Below are 14,217 nucleotides of genomic sequence, written 5' to 3' on the forward strand. Positions count from 1 at the left end.
GAGAGGCCCATTATAGAGGGGCAGCGACTCGGGGGCGATTCGCTAGAGATGCTGATGGCTCAAGTGTGCCTATGGGCATGCAAAACGAGGAGTGGGAAGGTGTAAATCCTGATAGTGGAAGATGTGGTTCTTCATGCTATGCTATTTATGGTGACATGGGTAGTAGGCTCCCAAGCCCAGCACGAGGCATCAAAGACCCATCTCCGGTTGGCTCTCGAATGTCTCAATCCAACCACGTTTAACTGGATAGAGACAGTGACGGCCAATATGAAGAGGCAACTTACCAACTACCATCAAGGAGAGACGAACCACTTTGGGTACGGATCGATCTTAGTCCCACTCATGCTGGAGAAAGTGTCGGCATTGCAGTTACAGGACATGGATTTGGATTTGCCCAGACCACATGAGAGTAGGGCCACACGGTGGGCACACGTCATGTCATGGGGGACACTGTTTCGAGAGTGGCTGGAGCGCCAGACTATCTTTGTTGAGTATTGGCCATATGTTGGCATGGATTTCCACGGAGATCCTGACATGTAGCTGCCCGCTAGAGAGCAGTGGGATGATGGAGGTAAGACACTTGATCACATTATTTTTTACATTTTATTTTTTATCATGTTTTACAGATTTTTTCATGTATATGTCCTAATCATGAACTCTATGGTATGCAGATGTGGGACCAGTGAGACCCATCGGGTTGGCTCCAGAGGCGCGGAGGGATGCATAGGGAATTGCAGCACTAGCCTTGGCTCCCCAAGCTGATGATCCCGTGGAGAAATTGGGCCAAAACCTTGAGGGCCTGACGGCGGCGATCCTAGATTACATGGGGATTGAGGAGGTCCCCATAGCATTCTAGATTCACACAGTAGGAGTGGTATCTAGGGTGCATTGCCTGTTGAGGTGGATGGCACGAGCGGGTGGTGTGCTATAGGGAGCATAACCCACCGCAGTAGATGCCTAGGTTTTATTTCCTGCTGATGATTTTTGAGAGACATGTGTCTCGATGTATGGAGAACACAGACTCTATTTGGACATGTACACTTATTTTTTGAGCGCCTCGGTGCGCCACACGATATATATATATATATATATATATATATATATATATATATATATATATATATATATATATATATATATATATATATATATATATATATATATATATACATATTTTGATGGTTGATTATTATGTTTTACATGCTTCTTATATGCTATTTTGATTACATGTTACGCAAATGTCTGTCTAATACATGGTTTGCCAATGCATCAGTTAACGTGTTTAATCTTCGTGGAATATGCTGATATGTGATAAAATAAAAATTCATTTCTAAGAATTTAACACATAAATACAACCTTAAAATCTGATGGTCTCTGACGGAATATCGCCCATTGAGCTGGTGGATGACAAGCTGAGAATCCAGGTTCACAACCAATGTACGAATACCGAGATTGATCACCTTGGCTAGTAACTCAATAACGACACTATATTCACCGACATTGTTCGTGGTAAAACCTAGACAACCACCTTGAAGATCTACCAACTCACTGTGAGGATCGTAAATGACCCATGCTACAGAAGACAGGTTGCGGGTACTGCGGCAGGAACGATCAACGAAACCAACGTAAGGTGCACCATACATCTACACAAGAAGAAAAAGACATAATAAGCAGCAATACGCCTACACACCAAGCCAAAATATGAAAACACATAGACACACCTGCTAAAAACACAAGTATGTACAAATCGAAGTGCATGAAGTTCACGCATAATATTTTTTCAACCCAGTGGAATCACCAATTTGTGATGCAGGAAAGTGTTCCCTCTGTGCACAGAGGCAACCCCTCTAGCCCTAGAGTGAGTTTAGTCACAAACAAGGAGAGATCAACAATAGCTTTCCTTAAACATTCATAGTTGGAGGCCTACCTCAACCGGTGGTCGATGGAGTTCCATTGCACTGCTCCAGTTTCCGCTTCCTTCTCCTAATGAGTGATCAACCTGAAACAATGCAAAGGAAATACAACAAAGCACGTAACCGGAAAACAACATTGATCTATTTACTCACAAAGTCAAGAAGTCATGAGATATCAAGTAAATTACATATGAGACATAGGAAAAGATCATTGATTGTATTAATAATGAAATAAGAGTAAGATTACAACCAAAGTCTTCACATCACAAGCCTTCTCAGAGGGATCCGGCTAGCATGTTCTTCAAGCATTCACTCTTTGAAGATGGATCTCCCAATATACAAGATCTCTCTCACTCATAAGTTCTACACAAGATTAAGGGCACTTCACAACCTTCCACAAGCTATCAACAATCCCACACTTGTCACACTCACACCAGCTATCTAGCAAACCCACAAACACCAACAACATTTCTCAACTAGCAAACTATCAAAAACTAGCAATGCATAACAATGGTGAGAGTTTAATAGGAGAAGGAGTCTCCATGAAAGGTGGAAGAGTGAGCTTATCCCCAAGGAAGGTAGCACAAATGATGGAACTTCCATGCCAGAGAAAGGGGGGCGATACAAACTATACCAACAACCAAGTTTGGAGTCATCTGGAAGGCCGACTGTTAGAAAAAAATCACCCAATCTAGATCATCGTGGGGACATAACTGACCCTTAGCGGTGACATCGCTAGTGAGTAATGTAGCCAATCAGATCATCGCTAAAGATAATAAGTAACCTCATGCTGGAGCATGAAATCAGACCATCACGGGAATCAGATGTACTTCCGCGCTGGGAGTACAACTAGACTATTTATGAGCGCCCTTTAGTGCGTATATTTTTTCCACAGACACGATGAGGCAGATAACTTAGGGAAAATGGGTTTTTTTGTAGCACAAGAGAGCATTAGTTAAATACAAGCATGTTTGAATTGGACACATGACATAGTAGAAGGACTGGAGCGAATACAATGACAAATTATTGTGTAACAAAAAGCAAACTTGTCACTTGTATCATTTGGATGGGCACGAGAGACCAAGACGAGCTCGGGAGCTACACCACAATAGCCCATACAACTCCAAGAACTTGGAGAGCAGAAGGGGAATTGTTCACATATGCCTCCCGGGACAAGCATGGCCAACATTACCACTCATATGCTACCGAGAGGGGATAGAGAGAGGATGAAAATCAGCCACCCTACAAATGACCCAAGGCCATTCTTCAAGAAAACTCGAAAAAACAACTCAATTACCAACCCACCTTTCACACAAAAAGAAAACCTATCACTTGTATCACTTGGATGGGCACGAGGGACTAGGATGAGCCCAGGAACCACACCACAATAGCCCATACAAACCCAAGAAATTGGAGAGTAGAAGGGGAATTGTTCACATATGCTTCCCATGATGAGCATGGCCAACATTAACGCTCATGTGCTACTGAGTGGGGATGGAGAGAAGATGAAAATCAGGCACCCTACAAATGACCCAAGGCCATCCTTCAGGAAAACCTAAAAAGAAAACTCAATTACCAATCCACCTTTCACACGAAAAGAAAACCTATCACTTGTATCATTTGGATGGGCATGAGGGACTAGGATGAGCCCAAGAGCCACACCGCAACAACCCATACAACTCTAAGAACTTGGAGAGCAGAAGGGGAATTGTTCACATATGCCTCCTAGGACAAGCATGGCCAAAATTACTGCTCATGTGCTACCGAGTGGGGATGGAGAGAAGATGAAAATAGGCCACCCTACAAATGACCCAAGGCCATTCATTAGGCAAACCCAAAAAAACAACTCAATTACCAACTCACCTTTCACACGAAAAGCTGACCGAGGGACCAATACGATCATGGCCAACATTACCGCTCATGTGCTACCGAGTGGGGATGGAAAGTAGATGAAAATCAACCACCCTAAAAATGACCCAAGGCCATCCTTCAGGCAGAACTGAACAAACATCCCAATTACCAACCCACTTTTCACAAAAAAAGAAAGACCGCACTCGAACGAGTTTACATGGGCTCCCTCACATGACCTGACCCGACCCAACCGAATGAGTTTTGATGGGTACCCTCACATGGCATGACATGACATGACCTGACCTGACCAAGTTTACATGGGCACCCACACACGACTGAAAACAAGGGAGAGCTGAGAAAATGACCTATACAAACATGCACAAATCCCACCCTAGGTCACAACTTAGCAATTTGTTATGGGCTCGTGTGCTTGGGCATGCCCTCACATTGAATGACCTGACCAAATGAGTTTACATGGGCACCCTCATATGACCCACCCGAATGAGTTTACACAAATGCCCTCAAACTACCCGCCAGAATGAGTTTACATGGGCGTCCACAAACGACCCGCCTGAACGAGTTAACACGGGTGCCCTCAAATGACCCACCCGAACGAGTTTACACGACCGCCCACAAACGAACGGCCCGGACTATTTTACACGAATGCCCTCAAACAACCCACCAAAATGAGTTTACACAGGCACCCTCAAACAACTAGCCCGAACAAGTTTACATGGATGCCCACACACGACGAAAAATGAAGGCACAAGGTAGAGTCAGGCAAATGAGCTGCACCTTCGAACGACCCTCCTGAACGCGTTTACATGGACACCCTTAAACGAATGCCCAAACGAGTTTACGTGGGTGCGCACATGACCAAAAAGAAGGCACAAAGGAGAGTCAGGCAAATGAGCTGCACGAACGTGCACAAAGACCACCCCGGGTCACAACTTAGCATTTTTGATATGGGCTTGTGTGCCCGAGCGTGCCCTCACACTGAACGGCCCAACCAAACGAGTTTACACGAACGCCCTCAAATGACCCACTCGAACAAGTTTACACATGCATCATCGAATGACCCGGCCAAATGATTTTACAAGAATACCCTCAAACGACCTGCCCGAATGAGTTTACACAGACGCTCTCAAACGACTCGCCCGAACAATTTTACATGAGTTCCCACACGACTGAAACGAGGCACAAGGGAGAGTCGAGTAAATGAGCTGCACGAACGTACACAAAGACCACATCGATTCATAACATAGCATTTTTGATATAGGTTCGGGTGCCAGAGTGCGCCCTCACACTGAACGACCCAATCGAATGAGTTTACATGGGCGTCGTCAAACGACCCCCGTAAACGAGTTTACACAGGCACCCTCGAATGACCTGCCCCAACGCGTTTACATGAACACCCTCAAACGACCCGCTCGAACAAGTTTACATGGACACCCTCAAACGACCCACCCCAATGAGTTTATGTGGGCGCACACATGACCAAAACGAAGGCACAAGGGAGAGCTGGGAAAACGAGTTGCACAAACGTGCACAAAGCCCACCCCAGGTCACAACTTAGCATTTTTTATATGAGCTTGTGTGGCTGGGCGCGCCCTCACACTAAACAACCCGACCTAATGAGTTTACATGCACGCCCTCACCCGACCTGCCTGACCCACTCGAACGAGTTTACACAGACGCTCTTGCGCGACCCGCTCGAACAACTCACCTGAACGAGTTTACACAGACACCGTCAAACGACCCACCTGAATGAGTTAACACAGACTCCCTCAAATGACCCACTTGAATGAGTTGACATGGATGCCCTCAAACAACCTGCCCGAATTAATTTACATGGGTGCCCACACGACTGAAATGAAGTCACAAGGGAGAGCTAGGAAAACGAGCTGCACAAACATGCATAAAGCCCACCCTGGGTCACAACTTAGAATATTTGATACGAGCTTGTGTGCCCAGGTGCACCCTCACAGTGAATGACCCAACCAAATAAGTTTACATGAACGCCCTCGCCTAGCCCGACGCCCTCGCTCTACCCACTCGAACGATGTTCCTGAATGAGTTTACACGAACGCCCTCAAACGACCCGCCTGAACAACCCACCTAAACGAGTTGACACGGATGCCCTCAAACGACCCGCCCAAATGAGTTTACATGGGAACCCACACGACTGAAATGAAGGCACAAAGGAGAGCTGGGAAAATGAGTTGCACAAACGTACACAAAGCCCACCCCGGGTGATAACTTAGCATTTTTGGTATGGGCTCATGTACCCGGGTGCACCCTCACACTGAACAACCTGACTAAATGAGTTTACACTGATGCCCTTAGCCAACCCGCCTGAACGAATTTACATGGATGCCCTCGCTTGACCTTCCCAAATGAGTTTACACAGACGCCCTCAAACGACCCACCCAAACGACCCGCCCAAACGAGTTTACACGGATGCCCTCAAATGACCCGCCTGAACAACCTACCTGAATGAGTTGACACAGATGCCCCTCAAACAACTTGCCCAAACATCTTTACATGGGCACCCACATGACAAAAACAAAGGCATAAGGGAGATCTGGGAAAATGAGCTACACAGATGTGCACAAAGCTCACCCCGGGTCACAACTTAGCATTTTTGATACGGGCTCATGTGCCGAGTGCACGCTCACACTGAACGACCCGACCAAATGAGTTTACATGGATGCCCTCGCCCGACCCACCCGAATGAGTTTACACGTATGCCCTCGCCCGACCAGCGCAAACGAGTTAACATGGATGCCCTTGCCCGACCTGCCCAAATGAGTTTACATGGGCACCCACACGACTGAAACAAAGGCAAAAGCTAGAGTTGGGCAAATGAGCTGCACAAAAATGCACAAAGCCCACCCCGGGTCACAAAATTAGCATTTTTGATACGGGCTCATGTGCATGGGTGTGCCCTCACAGTTAATGAACCACCCAAACGATTTTACACAAATGCCTTCACTCGACCCGGCTGAACGAGTTTACACGGACACCCTCGCCCGACTCACTCGAACGAGTTTACATGGACGCCCTCAAATGACCTGCTCGAATGAGTTCACATAGATGCCCTCAAATGACCCACCTGAATGAGTTTACACGGATGCCCTCAGATGACCTACCCGAACAAGTTTACATGGGTGCCCACATGACCGAAACAAAGGGACAAGGGAGAGCTGGAAAAACGAGCTGCACGAATGTGCACAAAGCCCACCCTGGGTCACAACTTAGCATTTTTGACACAGGCTCGTGTGCCCAGGCATGCCCTCACACTAAACTACCCAACTGAATGAGTTTACATGGATGCCCTTGCCCGACCTGCCCAAATGAGTTTACACAGATGCCCTCGCCTGACCTGCCCGAACGATTTGACGCAGGCGACCTCGCTTGAACGAGTTTACATGGATGCCCTCAAGCAACCTGCCTGAACAAGTTGACATGGATGCCCTCAAACAACCCGCACGAATGAGTTTATATGGGCACCCACATGACGGAAACAAAGGCATAAGGGAGAGCTAGGAAAACGAGCTGCATGAACGTGCATAAAGCCCACCCCAGGTCACAGCTTAGAATTTTTTATACAAGCTCATGTTTCGGCACCTGCCCTCACACTGAATGACCCGCCCGAATGAGTTTACATGAATGCACTCGCCTGACCTGCCCGAACGAGCTTGCACGGACACCCTCACTCGACTCGCCTGAATGAGTTTGCATGGACACCCTCGCCCGACCCACCCGAACGAGCTTACACGAACGCCCTCAAATGACCCACCTGAATGAGTTTACATGGATGCCCTTAGATGACCCACCTGAATGAGTTTAGATGGATGCCCTCAAACGACCTGCCCGAATGAGTTTAGATGGGCGTCCACATGACCGAAACGAAGGCATAAGGGAGAGCCGGGAAAACGAGGTGCACGAATGTGCACAAAGCCCACCACAGCTCACAACTTAGCATTTTTGATACGAGATCATGTGTCTGGGCATGCTATCACACTAAACGACCTGACCAAACGAGTTTACATGAATGCCCTCAAATGACCCACCCGAACGAGTTTACATGAGTGCCCTCGAACGACCTGCTCAAATGACCCACCCGAACAAGTTTACACAGACGCCCTAAAATGACCCGCCTAAACGAGTTTACATGGACACCCTCAAACGACCTGGCTGAATGAGTTTACATAGATGCCCTCAAACGAACCACCCGAACGAGTTTACATGGATGACCTCGAAGGACCCACCGAACAAGTTTACATGGACGCCCTCAAACGACCTACCCAAACGAGTTTACATAGACGCCCTCAAACGACCTGCCCAAATGATTTTACATGGGCACCCACACTACCAAAACAAAGGCACAAGGGAGAGCCGGGCAAACAAGCTGCACGAATATGCATAAAACCTACCCCGAGTCACAACTTAGCATTTTTTATTTGGGCTCGTGTGCCAAGGCATGCCCTCACACTGAACGACACGACCGAATGAGTTTACACAGGTGCCCTCAAATGACATGCCCAAACGATTTTACATGTTGAATGACCTACCTGAATGAGTTTACATGGAAAATGACTTGCCCCAACGAGTTTACACAACTGCCCTTGAACAACCCACCCAAACGAGTTTACACGGCCGCCCTCAAATGATCCGCTCGAATGAGTTTACACGGATGCCCTCAAACAACCCGACCAAACGAGTTTACACAGGCGCTCTCAAATGACCCACCCAAAAGAGTTTACACAGTTGCCCTCAAACGACCCACCCGAACGAGTTTACATAGGCACCCTCAAATGACCCGCCTAAACGAGTTTACACGGTCGCCCTCAAATGACCCGCCTGAACGAGTTTACACGGGCGCCCTCAAACTACCTACTTGAATGAGTGTACATGGAAAATGACCTTCATGAACGAGTTTACGTGGGTGCCCACAAACGATCCCCTCGAACAATTTTACATGGAAAATGGCCCACCCGAATGATTTTACATGGAAAACGGCCCTCAAACGACCCGCCCGAATGATTTTACATAGAAAATGACCCTCCTAAATGAGTTTACACGGGTGCCCTCAAACGACTCGCCTAAATGGTTTTACATGGAAAACGACTCACCTGAATGAGTTTACATGGACTGGTTTACACAACAAAAAACCTACCTGAACGAGTTTACACGGGCAAACAACCTGCCCAAACTAGTTTACATGGGCAAACGACCTGCCCGAACAAGTTTACACGATAAATGACCCACCTAAATGAGTTTACATGGGCTCCAACACATGACCAAAATGATGGCACAAGGGAGAGTCGGGAAAATGATTGTACGAATGTGCACAAAGCCCACCCCCGGTCACAACTTAGCATTTTTGATATGGCCACGTGTGCCCTGGGTGCCCTCATACGACATGACACAACATGACCCAGCCTGACCCGACCCACCCCAACGCGTTTACATGGGCACCTACACACGACATGTCCCGACTCACCTGAACGAAATTTGGGGTTTCTGTGGCTGCATGACCTGAACGAAGGCATGAGGGAGCATCGAGAAAATGGGTTGCACGAATGTACAGAAGACATACGGGCGGTCACGACTTAGTGTTTTTGGAATGGCCACGTGTGCCCGGGAACCCACACATGGCACAACATGACCCGATTGGCCTTTGGTGAGCCGACCTGACCCACTTGAATGCATTTGCACGGGTACCCCCACACGACACGACACAACCCAACGTGAACAAAATTTGGGGTTTCCATGGGTGCACAACCCGAATGAAATTTGGGGTTTCCATGGGTGCACGACTCGAATGAAGGCACAAGGGAGCGTCGGGCAAATGGGCCACACGAACATGTAGAAGGCACATGGAGGGTCACAACTTAGAATTTTTGGCACTACCACGTGTTCCCAAGCATGCACCCACGGCACGACCTGACCTGCCCGAACGAAATTTGGGGTTTCCATGGGTGCATGCCATGACCTGACCTGACTCACTCGAACACGTTTGCACAAGCATCCACACACAACACGACTCGACCTGCCTGAATGAAATTTAATGTTTCCATGGGTGCACTGCCCAAACGAAATTTGGGGTTTCCATGGGGGCATGACCCAAACGAAGAAACGAGTGAGCATCGGGAAAAAAAGCTGCACGGACATGTAGAAGACACATGGGTAGTGATGACTTAGAATTTTTGGCACAACCACATGTGCCTGGGAACCCACACACGGCTTGGCACGAAATGACCCAACCTGCCCTGGGTGAGCCGAATCGACCCACTCGAATGAAATTTGGGGTTTCCATGGGTGTACGACTCGAACAAAGGCATCACGGAGTGTTGGGAAAATGGGATGCATGAACGTGTAGAAGGCACACAGGCGATCACGACTTAGCATTTTCAGCATGGCCACGTGTGCCCAGGCACCTACACATGGCATGACATGACATGACCTGGCTCGCCCGAATGAATTTTGGGGTTTGAATGGGCACACGACCAGAATGAAGGCATGAGGGTAGGAATATCTTTAACTCTAATACATAAATATACCCTGTGTAACATGCCCTTAAGGTCTTCAACATTTTCTTTTGACTCTTTGACTCACCTATAACACTTTAACATGTGCTAGGCCTATTTCAATGAGTAAGAAACTCAATGATAAATATAATATATATATATATATTTCTTTTTTTGAATAACTACAAATATCAAAAGTACATTTATGAAGACCGAACCCAGTTCCATTTTCTTCAACACCCCCTCTTAACTAGGGAGGTATTCATAAATCATTACAAGGTGTTTGGCTATTTTTCAATCTTGAATAATTCACATAATAGAAATCGGATTGGTAACCCATCTGTTATAGCATCATAGTAGCCAACATTGTTCATAGCAAGGCCTTGACTAACAACTTTATCTCTCATAAGATCGGAGCACAGTGTTGGCGAGGCCAATGGATTATAAACACCTTAGTCATTGTCTCCCACGGTACATACCCACCCAAGTTTTCCCTGAGTATGACCTTCTAAGACAATTCATATCTTCGGTTCCCAGCCCTCAAATAATATCGCTTCTCTTACCTACTCTTGTCTTAGATGCCCTACACATCCTTAAAGAGCATCAGATGCCAGATGATTACCCAATCCTCCCATTCTTTCTTGCCAAGTGAAGATAAGAATGTTGTGTCTATCTCTTCCCCTTGATTGAGGAAGACATGCCCAAGTTTCCTCCGACAAGGAACTTGCCCAATCTCCTTTGTAGTTGGGAACTTGTTAGAACTCCCTCTTAGCTAGGGACTTGTCCATTCATCAACAACGTCTTCTTTATGGGTCCTTCAGCTACTTTATCTCCTTCTTTCCTTCGATGTCATGAAGATTTTGTTTGAACTTCTTCTTGGTAGGGTACCAACCATTGATCACTTTCCCTCCTGGTTTGTCATGTCATTGCTCCCTTCATGGAGAGTGGCCTTCTTAATATATATGAGGTCCTTTTTTCCATCTAGCTACTCCTTTGTCATCTTGTCTATCCTTCATAATACTGATCACGTGGATGCTTAGTTGTACTTGCTTTTTCCCATACTTTGATTTAGTGGCCCTTCTTGACTTCCTCCTGATATTGCTTCAACATCAAATTGTGCTTTTGTTGGATGGCCTCTTCATCATGGCATAATTGTAGAGTTGAATCAATTATTTGCACCTTACTATCTCCAAGGCCTTTTTAGGTGTCAAGTGTCCTTTGATCTATTTCTTCCTTTGTTAGAGTTTCCATGCCTTCTTTCGAGAGATGTTGATGCATACATACCTCATATTGATTATGCTTTTATCATCTCAGCTTTATTTGATAGATCTCCTCGATTGGTGTAGCCTTTCTTGCTTCATCTACTCTCGACTCTATATCATCCTTTCTTGAATCCCATAAATGGGACCCCAAATAAGACATCTACCCCCTTATGTACGAACCTTATTTTGAAGATTGTATCAGAGGATCTTGAAGACCCTTACCTTGCAAATGTTTCTTCCTTTGATGATGGAGGCCTTCTAAGAATTTTGATCATGATCAATCATTTTTTCATTGTGGAAGAGACCCTATAATAGGTATGCTCCTTCTATGTGATTATCTTGAGCTATATCTACACCATGCTCCTATATTATAGAAGATATCTTTAACCATGCAATCTATTCTATTTCTATATGCTCCTATAATACTCAAAACTTTGAAAGAAGACTCTAAGAAAAGAGGTTGACTTAGTCATAGGAGGATCTTCCTTATTTTGCTTATTGTCGTCTTCTTTCACTTCTTGAGTTACATGAGCTTCTTCCCTTTTTCTCTTGTTGTTGTTTTCCTTCTTAAGTTTAGGACAATCCTTTTTGTAGCATCCATATTCTTGGCATCCAAATCATGGACTTTGGACATGTAGTGGTCCCAACCAATTTGTTACTTTCCTTGCAAAAAAACATCGAGGTATACTCAGAAGGGGACATATACTTACTTGATAGAGTTTGAGATGTAGTGCACTTGCTTTCTTCTTGAAGACTTGATGGCTTGATTTCCTTAGATATTTATGTTATTCAAGTTGCTTTCTTCAAATGGACTTGCTTGATGACTTGACTCGTAGTGCCTTTCATTTTTCAAGATGGTGTAGCTTGATGTAGGTACCTCTTTGATTTGTTCTTCTTCTAGGTGCCTTTATACAAGGTGTTTCTTCTTGCTTTGTAGTCTTCCATGATGAATGATAGATGGTATACCTTCTTTTCCTTAATGTCATTGAGACTTCTTGGCTTGATGCTTCAGCAATGGTGTATAGAGAGATTCTCCTAGACTTGATAACAATTTGTGAAGCTCTTTTATAATTTATCTTGTTATCTTAATCTTCTTCTCTTCTTATTAATGCATGTGTGTTTAATTCATCAAACTGGTGCCAAAAACATAAGAACAAGAACACAATATGTTGGCTCTCTGCCAGGGCAAAACCTCTCTCTCTCAGAGAGGAAAACCCTTCCATAAATTTCTCTTATTGAAGCTTCTTATTAGTCATTGTGAAACCCTAAACCCTTGACAAGAATATCCTCCAAGCACAATTCAAGTCCTTCCTCCTCTTTGCACTTTGTTACTTCGGCACTTTGTTCCCCGGCACTGTGTCCTTCTTTCAAATTTTGATAGTCCTTGGTGGACTAGCTCTAGAAGAGACTCCAACCTTTGATCCTTAGCGATATCCTTTACCAATGAAGAAACCTTCATTCTCTTGACCAACCGAGCCTTTTTCTTGATGTGAGGTTGCATACTCAATGTGCACCAAGTTTACTACACCTGGGATGATTTCCATCATGACGAGACATGGAAACCCCAAATTTCCCACACTTGGCAGGCTTTTGACAATGCAGGACATGGAATCCCCAGGTTCCTCGCAATTTGGTGACTTTTGTTGAGGAGGGATTGGGAGACCCCATGTCATGCTCCTATCCTAGTGGAAGTATTTCAACCACACATAAGTGAGTACGACACCACCGTACCTTTTTCTTTTACCAATAGTTAAGTACATGTTCTACGCCTACCTCAACACTCAGTCAATTTTCCAATAAGTGTTCTTAATAATGCAGTGAAAATAACCTACCATAAATATATCCTCTTCAATTATTCTTTCAACTCGTTGTGTCATGTGGTTGTGTTGCACTGCTCGCGACCTACACAACATAACTCCACACTTGAACTTGCAGGCAGGCTACTATTGGCCCACACTTCATCAAGATGTGAAAAGATATGTCAGCCAGTGTGACCAATGCCAAAGAATGGGGAAACCGACCCAAAGGGATGAGATGCCTCTCCAACCTCAAGTGACTCTCGAGCCATTTGAGAAGTGGGGTATGGACTTTGTGGGCCCAATCAACCCTCCTTCGAGGCAAAGGTCTTACATCATTGTGTGCATTGACTACCTGACAAAGTGGGCAGAGACCAAGGCAATCAAAGCAGCAACAGAAGAAAAGGTGGCCGAGTTCTTAAGAGAAAACATCTTCTATAAGTTTGGCTATCCAAGAGAGCTGGTCACCGACCAAGGGAGCCAGTTCACCTCCAACCTGGTTGAAGATCTACTAGCTCATCACAAGATCAAGCATAGAACTTCCACCCCCTATCATCCTCAAGCAAATGGGCAGGTGGAAGTCACCAATAGAGCATTACAAGGGATCTTGACCAAGGTGGTGAGCAGCAGTAGAAAGGACTGGGCAGATCGCCTGGTTGAAGCCACATGGGCTTACAACACCACTTAGAAGACCACCACCGGCTTCACACCTTATGAGCTGGTCTATGGGAAGAAAGCTTTGTTGTCCATTGAGTTTGAATACAACACTTTGAGGATGGCAGCTCAGCTGGATCTAGATCTCAGCCATGCACAACAAGAAAGGCTATTGCAGCTGAATGGACTGGATGAGCACCGCATG

Source organism: Pinus tabuliformis, chromosome 5_2 (genome assembly GCF_031772625.1).
Source record: "Pinus tabuliformis cultivar Carrire ecotype Pingquan chromosome 5_2, CPIR1, whole genome shotgun sequence".
In the NCBI taxonomy this organism is placed as follows: Eukaryota; Viridiplantae; Streptophyta; class Pinopsida; order Pinales; family Pinaceae; genus Pinus; species Pinus tabuliformis.